This window comes from Cherax quadricarinatus, chromosome 39 (assembly GCF_038502225.1).
Source record: "Cherax quadricarinatus isolate ZL_2023a chromosome 39, ASM3850222v1, whole genome shotgun sequence".
In the NCBI taxonomy this organism is placed as follows: Eukaryota; Metazoa; Arthropoda; class Malacostraca; order Decapoda; family Parastacidae; genus Cherax; species Cherax quadricarinatus.
In genome coordinates this window covers 9,451,048-9,461,047 of record NC_091330.1, presented here as the reverse complement: position 1 = coordinate 9,461,047, position 10,000 = coordinate 9,451,048, and the positions used below count along the sequence as shown (strand labels likewise).

Genomic DNA, 10,000 nt, shown 5'->3' with positions numbered 1-10,000 from the left:
GGCTCCGGTCAAACAGTAAATCACTCGACTCACAGCTCCCAACACTACTGTAAGTACACGCCTGATCATATTTTAGTGGACTTATTGGTTGAAAGCTTCACTTTTGACCAATAATTAACTTGGTCCTTTCAGTCTTGATCGGTTAAATGTTTTAATAATCACCACATCTTTCAGGTATTGTACTTATCATGTAGAGTGATTTCTTAAGCAGTGGGTAATCTGTCTCTCTTTACAGCTTGGAATGACAGAGGGGGTCACCTGCCAACCAACGAGAAGAATAGAAGGAGACTGACTAACATCCTGAGACGTCCCATGTTTAATCTACTTACCTGTTATGTAAGCCAATGCAGGACCTAACCCCTCATCATAGCAGCAGTAACGAACCTGTTTTCCTGTCATCTAAAGTAATTATTTACAGCTATACTCTGTGAGGAACAAGCCGGTGGTGGTCACCAACACCTGCTACCCCCCCCCCCCCACATCAGCAACAGCTACGATTTCAACAAAACGCAGCTTCACCAACACCTACCACCCCATTACCACGATATACCTATATTAGCGTCGAGTTCAAATGTAATTTTTTCATTTCATTTTTCTTTCAATTAGGATACCCATTCATGTTTTATTGTTTTACATTCTCCGTTTCTAAATAATAAAGTGTTTATCATTGTCTGTTATTATTTCTTTTTTCTATTCATTAATTTTCCTGAGGAGGAGCCAACCTTAGTAATACTAACTGAAGTTGTTACAGGGCTGAGTAAGCCTTCACAAGTGGCGACCTTGCCAGGATCAACTCGACTGAATCAAGATTCAACTCCATCTCTAATCTACCATTGGAACTTCAACGCCACATACCACAGACGGTTACCACCAGCCATGAGTAATCATTCTCTATGGTAGGACTACGGTACAGGTATTTAAAAGATTTGGTGATTGTTATAGTCTCAATTTATTGTAAGTCAAGTCAGGCAGGATATAATATTTAATTCTGCCACCTTTTCGAGCTTGAAACACTTTGGAGGATTAGACTCTAGGGACCCGAGATTTTCCAGTGACAACTTGTTTCATTGAGCTCTTTATTATATCAAGAGAACTGTCGTAGGACACTCTTGATTTGTTGGCGAGAAGATTGGATGGTCAAGTGACCCTATTCTACTTACTGTTTGCTCGGAGCCGGCATAGAACCCTTCGTTTTAATTAATACATATTGTTTAATTGAAGTAGGAATCGAGCCCTCTGGTTTATTTACAGTTTGAGTGGAGGAACTGAACCCTCCGTTTTCTTTAATACCCGTTTTATTTCCTGATAGTTTAAGTTATTCTTCCAAGTATGGAGGAATACCAGTTTTGGATGAATACTGGAAGTAAGTTAGGAATAACAGGGAAAAATTTAGAATCTTTCATTAGTGCTAAGATCCAGGAAAGACTTGAAAGAGAGAATTGAGAGAGAAGAAAGACAGAAAGGGAAAGAGAAGAAAAGGAGAGAGAGAGAGAATCGAAAGAGAAGAGAAAAAGGAGAGAGAGAGAATCGAAAGAGAAGAGAAAAAGGAGAGAGAGAGAATCGAAAGAGAAGAGAAAAAGGAGAGAGAGAGAATTGAGAGAGAAATCCAAGAAAGACAGTTAGAAAGAGAAAGAGAAGACAAAAAAGAGCGTGATAGACTTGATCGTGAGGAAAGAGCTAGAGAACGTGAGGAACAAACTAAAATACCTGAGGAACAAGCTAAGATACGTGAGGAACAAGTTAAATTAAGAGAACTTGAGGAAAGAGCAAAGGATAGAGAACATGAGTTAATAGAGAGAGAAAAGGATCGCGAGCTCGAAAAATCTCGCCTTGAATTAGAGAATAAAAAGTTAACTTTTACACAACAACAATTAATTAGAGGAAGGAGTAATTGAACATCATGCAGCTAGTGCACATATTCCAACACCTAATTTACCTCCCTTCACAGAGGGTGATGACATTACTTCATACATTATCAGGTTTGAAAATACCACTACCCTCTGTGAATGGCCTGCTGACACCTGGGCTACCAGGTTAGGAATGTTATTTTCTGGTACAGCTTTGAATATCTATGCAACTTTGCCGCATGATATCATATGTAATTATAACCTACTGAAGAAGGCAATCCTTAAAGCATATCAAAAAACCACTAATTCTTACAGGAAAGATTTCAGGTATGCCACCTTACAGCCTGGCCAGAACTTTCAGCAGGTACAGTTACACTCTTTCGTTTGTTCGACTTTTGGATAGAGTTCAGGAATTGATCACAGTTATGAATCTCTTAGAGACTTCATGGTTGCTGACCAGTTCCTGACAGCTCTTCCCCACCAGATAAGAACATTCATTAGAGAACGTAACCTGATTTAAGCTGAGGAAGTTGCCGAGGCTGCTGACTTGTATGCCGAGGCTCAATTCCTATAAAGACTAAAGGGATTGAACCTTAAGGGCAATGGTTCACCTGAACCAAAGATTAAGAAGACTACAGTAGAAGCAAAGTCACCAGCTATTATACCAACCTGTCATCGATGTGGTGGTATCGGACATAAACGTCCAGATTGTCCTTCCAAGAAAATAGAGAAAGTTGGTAGATGTTTTGTTGACGGTAATGACCAAGCACCCTTCTGTTCAGGAGCAGTTAATGGTATAAAAGTCTCGGACATGTTACGTGACACTGGATGTACGTGCATCGTAATTTCGGACAAACTGTTCCCTTACTTTAAAACCTCTCGTGTGTCCTCTATTCTTTCAGATTACTTAGGTCATGAAAATTCCTTCCCTACAATACGTTGTTACTTGAAAACTAAATGGTTCACCGGTTGGACTAATGCAGTACTAGCCCCAATTACTTGTTCTATAATAGTGGGTAACATTAAAGGTGCCGTTCTTCCTTCAGAGGCGGATCTTTCGTCACCACCCGTGGATCTAAGTTTTCCAGCTCCTCTTCCTTGCAAGTTAAATAATCCTCTTAACAATTCTGCACCAGAAGCTGCATTGTCTCGTACTGTTCATTTGGGGGTGGAAACAGATGATACTGCTCTCGATAGCGAGGTAGCAGGATCACCTGTCCACTCGTCGGGTGAAAGTAAGGGTATTGCCTCCGGCACTCTCAGTGTCTTGACTAGGGCTCAGACCATAACCCAGGTTTCTCCTACCTCCTCTTTTCTCCCACCGTGAGTCCTTTTATTTTCCCAGATTTTATGTCCAAGGATGACTTTGTCAATATACAGCGCAATTGCCCTTCATTTCGGGATTGTCATAATCAAGCTTTTAACAACAAAGTTATCCATGGGAGATACGTATCTCATAAGTTTGAATATATTAATGGTATCTTACATAAATTGGTATTTAAACCTCATTCTTCAATGATAGATTATTCCCTCCTTGTTGTTCCTAAACCATGCCAAGAGACTGTTCTTCAAATGGCTTATGATTTGCCAGTGACCAAACACTTGGCCCATCGTAAGACGTGGCATAAACTCGAGCACACTTATTTTTGGCCAAGCATGTACTCTCTGGTTACAAAGAAGTATAGTTCTTGCAATAGGTGTCAGGTGCTTACTGCACAAAATACACACTCCTAGATCCAGTATATTTATTAAATCTAAAACTTCCCTCCTGCAGAAACGAGATACTCCACCATAGAAAAGGAATGTTTGGCCCTTGTGTGGGGTATCTCCAAACTTAAATTTTATTTGCTGGGAAAAGAATTCATTTTAGAAACAGACCACAAACCTTTGATATACCTAGAAACTTTTAAGGGAACCAACAGTCGCCTCTTCAGGTGGACATTGGCACTCCAGGCTTTTAAGTTCCATATTGTGTATATCAATGGTTCATCCAATTATTTCTCTGACTGGTTAAGTCATGACAGTCAGTAGAAGATTTCTTGCCTTACGCGACTTCCACATGTTAAAACTTTTTCCTCGCCTATTCTTCTTATACTCCTTGACTAAGTCTTGGTATGGGGGAGTGTGAGGGAAAAGCTCAATAGATAGGAGTAGTGAGGGAGTATATAGTAACAATAGTTTCATTGCCGGCTACTTATTAAGGTAGGGCAAGTCCAGCTCCCGCTATTCCCCCCCCCCCTTTCCCCCTCCCCGAAAGTGATAGTTTGATTGCCGGCTGCTTGTTAAAGTAGGGTCAGTCTAGCTCCGGCTATCCCTTCCCCTCCCTCTTCCCCCCCCCCCCGAAAGGTGACGTGTGGGGCTCGGCTCAAACAGTAAATCACTCGACTCACAGCTCCCAACACTACTGTAAGTACACGCCTGATCATATTTTAGTGGACTTATTGGTTGAAAGCTTCACTTTTGACCAATAATTAACTTAGTCCTTTCAGTCTTGATCGGTTAAATGTTTTAATAATCACCACATCTTTTAGGTATTGTACTTATCATGGAGAGTAATTTCTTAAGCAGTGGGTAATCTGTCTCTCTTTACAGCTTGGAATGACAGAGGGTCACCTGCCAACCAACAAGAAGAATAGAAGGAGACTGACTAACATCCTGAGACGTATGTCCCATGTTTAATCTACTTACCTGTTATGTAAGCCAAGGCAGGACCTAACCCCTTATCATAGCAGCGGTAACGAACCTGTTTTCCTGTCATCTGAAGTAATTATTTACGGCTAAACTCTGTGAGGAACGAGCCGGTGGTGGTCACCAACACCTGCTACCCCCCCCCCCATCAGCAATGGCTACTATTTCAACAACACGCAGTGTCACCAACACCTGACACCCCATTACCACGATATACCTATATTAGGGTTGAGTTCAAATTTAATTTTTTTCATTTCATTTTTCATTTTTCTTTCAATTAGGATACCCATTCATGTTTTATTGTTTTACATTTTCAGTTTCTAAATAATAAAGTGTTTATCATTGTCTGTTATTTCTTTTTCTATTCATTAATTTTCCCGAGGAGGAGCCAGCCTTAGTAATACTGACTGAAGTTGTTACAGGGCTGAGTAAGCCTTCACACGTAATATATGATGGAAAGATGCTTCTTAATGTACACCAAAAATGAAAGAAATTGGACCATAAATAATGGAGTTAACTTCTCAGTCATTAGCCTCCCCATAGCTTTATATTTTCGTATGGTTTTTATGGTTGTAGTATTCTCATTTTTTGGTCTCATTTGATAGAATGGAAGATATACTACAGAAATAGATATAATTTTGATTGGTTTCACAATGAAAAGTACTGTACCTTGAAAATGAGCTCTAAGTAGCAGAAATGTTCAATTCTTTGGCTATGTTCAAGAGTAAACAAATAACATTACCGTCCAATACCTGTATGTTTGGCACTGTCCCTTAACCTTCACATACTGGAAAGCTCTTCAACACACTAGCAAAAGTGGGAACAGACATGAGGGAGCAGAGGGAGACAACATGCAGCAGCAGTGGCAGACATCATGAAGCAGCAGTGGTAGACCTGGTTGTACTCTATACTATAAGCGAGTTTCCGAACGCCACCACGAGATGGCAGTATGTATCAAAACAACGCTCAGTCCACTATCGAATGAGTACAAGAAACCACCCATTTACCGATTTCAACTATCCAATACAGTGGTCAGAATTTAGCAATTTTGTCAATTTCACACAAATTTCAAAAGATGCCAATTTCCAAAGAGGGTCCAGAATAAACAAGAAAGACATTCCTGGCACTAAAATAACATTTCCTCTATTCAATAGTCACGTCCCCATGCCCCTCTTACATTCTTTTGCTTTCCACTTTGAATTTTTATTCTCACAAAAAAATAGAAGATTTACTGTTATGCAGACTACTGCATTGGTGTAGAAATGGTATAAATAATATAAGCGCACTTGTGAAAGAATGTTAGACTCACCAGTTGACGTGTATTGGCCGCACAGCATGATTTGTTTACTTTTGAACTTTGGTAAAAATCGAACATTTCTCCTACTTTGAGTGCAATTTCAAGGTAGCTTTCTTTGTAAAACCAGTCAAAATCATCTCAATTTCTGTAATATGTCTTCCATTCTATAAAATGAGACCAGAAAAACTAATACAACAATACCATACGAAAATACAGTGCAAAGTCGCTGTTTTAATCCAAAAACACGGTCAAAGTTTCTTTTTTCTCATTATGCACTGTGTGCTGCAGGATTTTTTTATACTGCACACACTGACCACAGACCCATTCTTTCATATGTAGGCCTACCAGCTCTCTCACTAGATTTGAGGGCACTAGAATTTAGGTGTACTAGTACGTACGTCAAAAACCCTGGTGCGTAAGCCGTACTAGTATGGCCGAAACCCTGAAAGGGTTAATATTGTTTATGTCATATTAGATGAATTTTGATAAATAAGCCATAGAGTTGATATTAGGGAAATTATTGAAGTATTTTGTCGTGCCTGGAATTCCACTGGAACGAATTAATTCCATTTCAATTAATTTAAGTAAGGAAAATTGACTGCAAATGAGCAAATCCAGATGCAAGGTCACGGACTGGATTAAACTCTTAAGTAGAGGCTCCACTGTATTCTTTTGTTTATACTTTTAAATGTCAAACAGAGTAATTGGATTTACATTATTTCTTATGGGGAAAAATGGTTTCGGCATTCGTGAATTCCGACTTTCGTCAGACTCTCTGGAATGGATTTATCACGAAACTCGGGGGGGGGGGGGTTTCCACTGTACAACATTAGTAAATCGGACATAATCTTCAACTTGACATTAACAATATGAAACCATGCCAGACCCCTCCCCCAGTTGAAATGATAAAAGCCTAAACTCCTTTCCCCAACTCAACAGCATTAAGATTATAATATCACACATTAACAATATGACTAAGTTCTCTGTTGTCTATAAAGGAGACAACAGAGAACTACATAAATAGAATTGCTGTACAAGGATGTCCGCTAAAGCCAATTACCCACTAAATCCAAAAAACATTGTGATGATCATGAAATAATTTTTTTTTTTTTCCTTCAACAAGTCGGCCGTCTCCCACCGAGGCAGGGTGACCCAAAAAAGAAAGAAAATCCCCAAAAAGAAAATACTTTCATCATCATTCAACACTTTCACCACACTCACACATTATCACTGCTTTTGCAGAGGTGCTCAGAATACAACAGCTTAGAAGCATATACGTATAAAGATACACAACATATCCCTCCAAACTGCCAATATCCCAAACCCCTCCTTTAAAGTGCAGGCATTGTACTTCCCATTTCCAGGACTCAAGTCCGACTATATGAACATAACCGGTTTCCCTGAATCCCTTCACTAAATATTACCCTGCTCACATTCCAACAGATCGTCAGGTCCCAAGTATCATTCGCCTCCATTCACTCCTATCTAACACGCTCATGCACGCTTGCTGGAAATCCAAGCCCCTAGCCCACAAAACCTCCTTTACCCCCTCTTTCCAACCCTTTCAAGGACGACCCCTACCCCTCCTTCCTTCCCCTATAGATTTATATGCTTTCCATGTCATTCTACTTTGATCCATTCTCTCTAAATGACCAAACCACCTCAACAACCCCTCTTCTGCCCTCTGACTAATGCTTTTATTAACTCCACACCTTCTCCTAATTTCCACACTCCGAATTTTCTGCATAATATTTACACCACACATTGCCCTTAGACAGGACATCTCCACTGCCTCCAACCGTCTCCTCGCTGCTGCATTTACCACCCAAGCTTCACATCCATATAAGAGTGTTGGTACTACTATACTTTCATACATTCCCTTCTTTGCCTCCATAGATAATGTTTTTTGACTACACATATACCTCAACGCACCACTCACCTTTTTTCCCTCATCAATTCTATGATTAACCTCATCCTTCATAAATCCATCCGCCGACACGTCAACTCCCAAGTATCTGAAAACATTCACTTCTTCCATACTCCATATTATGGAAAATTCTGAACATAACAGACTTCTGTCCATTAACCCTCTCACTGTCCAGATCCTCTTTTTTAAATGAATTTTTGAAATGGTAGAGAATCTTCTGACACCAAAAGTACAAATTTTCATAGAAAACTTCCAGATTTACACAGCTGCAAAGTTAGCAGTCCGAATAACATATAGGCATCGGCAATTTTGCTGACTTTAAAATCTATTTTAAGTCTATTCCACTGCTTTATTCAATAAAATTTAGCTATTTCGCTAATGTGCCTTCCATTCTATCGACTGAGCACAAGAAACTGCTAATTCAACTGTTAGACTACAGACACTCCTCACTTAACCACTGAGTTCCATTCCTACGGCTAGGTCGTTAAGAGAATTGATCAATAAGAGAGAAGAGTCATTATCAGAGTTTAGCAGGAGCTGTAGAGGGCCCAGGTAAGGGAGATGATGGCGAGGAAATGGAAGGACTTGTAGGGGTAGGGGTAGGGGTCTGGGGTGCAATTTTCGAGATTCCATTAGTGTGGTCTTCTTTGTAATTTTTTTTCTTCAAAAATTTCACGATGGCATCGAAAAAGTTCATCCACTTGCAGTTCCACTTTCGTGAACCATTCAACATTTGGGTCCTTACCCTCTAGTTCCAATACAGCCGCATTCACTTTAGAGAACACATCAGGTAACCCCTTTACGGTGAACTTCTTTTGCACTTCTTCCATTCCTTCCTCTTCTAAGTGCTGCTGTGCTTCCAACTATCAAATCTTCTTTGTTAGCTCTTCCTCGACATATTCCATTAACTCAATATCTTCACTTCATCTAAATTAAGCACATTAGCAAGTTTCCATGACCAAAGTTCTCATACAGCATACAATACTGACTGGGTGGAGAGCTGGTTGTAAGTCTGCACGGTTGTTAAACAGGTAGGTCGTTAAGTGAGAAGTGTCTGTACCTATAAAGTGCACAGAAGTCAGTAATTTGACCAATTTTACACAAATTTAAAATAATATCAATTTAAAAACACTGCAAAATACACAATGTAAACATACCTGACACTAAAACATTTCCTCTGTTGACTCACAAAATTGTAATGACACGATTACAAACAAACCATACCACGGGTGGGGACAGAACCCAGGATCAATCTCAAAACTCCAGACCGTCGCGTTAGCCACTGAACCAGATATACCTACTTGGACTAATCTTATTGTGGCTAGCTGGTTCAGTGGCTAACGCGACGGTCTGGAGTTTTGTGACTCTCTGATCACGGGTTCTATTCCTACCTGTGGTATGGTTTATTTCCTCTGTTCATTTATCACATCCCCAGGCCTCTCATCTATTACACTTGCATTCCATTTTGAATTCATAACCACACACAAATAGGAGATTTACTCTCTCCCAGGAATGACTGGTCAAGGTTTTTGGCATCCCAATAATTGAATCATGCCTTTTAAAAACTCATAAAAAGACCATGGTGTATAAAGGAGCCATTACCCATCCTCAGAGGGGAAAAAAAAAAACCCAGGAAAAATCAAGCTACTTTCAGTCCCAAAACCAACCAAAATTATCTCTTTTCATTAGTGTTTTCCACTGTATCAAATAAAGAAACAGCCAATAAAACCATCCTAGAAAACACCTCACATTTCCTACTTTAAACTGAACATGATCCAAGTTTTGCTTTTTTCCATCTTGACACATGGGGCAGGAATTTCTTTTATATACTGTATGTGCACACTTGCATGCACACCCCACAGACCCATTCTCTCATAACTAGGCCAAAATTTACCGTTCACAGCTTATCTGAGCGAGCTGAGATCATGACACATAACTACCCAAGGGACCCTGGCCTGAAGATGTACTTTTACGGAGTTGCTGAAAGGAGTTAAATCCAAAAATCAATTTACCTGGTGGACTGTAATAATAACTGACAACTTTGAATGTGGTGGACTTTGTCAAGTCCAGAATTGTTCAAAATCAATTTACTCAGCAGATTGTAATAAAACAAATCTTGGATTTAATGAACTTCATCCATTATTTCCAGATTTCACCCAGCCACAAATTGAAGTTAAATCTGAAATCCATTAAACAGGTGTTTAATGGATTTCTTGCTTATACGAGATATACAAGAAATAA

The 10,000-nt window shown here is 39.6% G+C and overlaps 1 protein-coding gene across 3 annotated transcripts in view; it reads right to left on the bottom strand.

Moving 5' to 3' along the window:
- The window catches only part of LOC128696333 (DAZ-associated protein 2), a 70,906-nt gene that overhangs the window by 45,915 nt on the left and 14,991 nt on the right, over nt 1-10,000 (bottom strand). The window contains exon 1 of one of the 3 annotated variants that reach the window (XM_070092358.1): nt 8,505-8,521. The exons of the other annotated variants lie outside the window; for them this stretch is intronic. The gene's annotated coding sequence lies outside the window, so the exon portion shown is untranslated. Of the gene's footprint in view, nt 1-8,504; nt 8,522-10,000 lie in introns of those variants that run through there. 3 annotated transcript variants of the gene reach the window in all.